This window comes from Gossypium arboreum, chromosome 6 (genome assembly GCF_025698485.1).
Source record: "Gossypium arboreum isolate Shixiya-1 chromosome 6, ASM2569848v2, whole genome shotgun sequence".
Taxonomy (NCBI): domain Eukaryota; kingdom Viridiplantae; phylum Streptophyta; class Magnoliopsida; order Malvales; family Malvaceae; genus Gossypium; species Gossypium arboreum.
The window spans coordinates 22,840,019-22,841,360 of record NC_069075.1 but is presented as its reverse complement, the minus strand read 5'-3'; the positions used below and the strand labels follow the sequence as shown (position 1 = coordinate 22,841,360).

The following is a 1,342-nucleotide window of genomic DNA, read 5'->3' as shown; positions in this document are numbered from 1 at the left end:
AAAAGTTGAAGGCACATTATAATCATCTAACCAATTGATGGGGTCAATTGTTCGATGAGCGTTTGGGCTTAGATTATGTAAACAATACTAGAAGACACTCCTAACTGATACCATATCCACCAGCTCAAGTGTACGCCCCCTTTAGTCTTTTATACTGCTTTAAGGTCACTTTTAAATCAACTAGCAGATAGTGAGCACAAACAAATTCCCAAGGAAGGACCAATGTTTGGGAAAGCCAAATCCACTTTCAAGTATAGATAACTCATATGAATTTTCCCTTCCTTATGTGTAGGTTTGAAATACTATTTTGTATGATTGGCTCACAATCTTAGCGTATGTTGAAATGAGCATTCCTAACAGCGATTCCTTGTCTCTTTATTTTTAACTGATAATTATTTTGGGAAACACCCAGAAGTAGTGGTTCATTACGCATGTAGCAGTCAATGAAGTAGGCTACCAAATTCCACCTAGGGTGTTGTCACTCAAGCGATACCTCGATGGCCATCTGAATTCGTATGTAAAATTCAGGTAGAGAATACCTCGAGTTCCTAAATACATGTGTGTTTCATCCTAGGTGGAACTACATTCATATGAAGGAGTCTCCACACATGATGGAGTATCATTGGGACCTTGAGGTCTGAAAGAAAAGAGATTTCTGGGAATTACATTTTGGTTATTTTGATCTCTACCCCTACCCCTAATGGTTGTTCTAGCCATTGTATGAAATAGAGAAAGAAAAGGGAATGAAAGAAAGAAAATATTACCTTTGAGAAAGTTGATACTAAAGATAAAGAAGGCAGGAAGATTTAGCAAAGAAGAAGTTAGGGTTTTAATTAATTTAGCAAAAGTGTTTGGAAGGGTTTTGATTGATTTAGCAAAAGTGTTCGAAAAGGTGACTAAGTACCTTTTATATAGAGACAAATGTGTGCAAGAATTTTATTTTGCAAAAAAAATTAAGATTAAGCTGAACACAATTTAGATGGTGCAATAGTATATTCAGTTTGATGGGTTGCAAGATGAAGATCTGGATGGTCATTTAACTAACTTTCTGGAGATCTGTGACAAATTTAATACCAATGATGTTACTAATGATGTCATACACTTATGGTTGTTCCCATTCTCTTTGAGGAATAAGGAAAAACAATGGTTCAATTCACTTCCATAAGGTTCCATCACTACTTGGCTTAGAGGATTGAAACGTTTCTATTAAAGTACTTTCCACTAACCAAAATAGCTAAACTGAGGAATGACATCTTTTTTTTTCTCAATTTGAGCTTGAGACACTGTATGATGCATAGGAGAGATTTAAGGATCTTCTGATAAGGTGTCCTTATCATGGATT

General features: G+C 35.5%; 1 non-coding gene across 1 annotated transcript; it reads right to left on the bottom strand.

Moving 5' to 3' along the window:
* Positions 1 to 1,236: 1,236 nt before the first annotated feature.
* LOC128294884 (small nucleolar RNA R71) lies at positions 1,237 to 1,342 on the bottom strand. The gene has a single exon (XR_008285191.1). It is a non-coding gene; the product is annotated as a small nucleolar RNA R71 (small nucleolar RNA).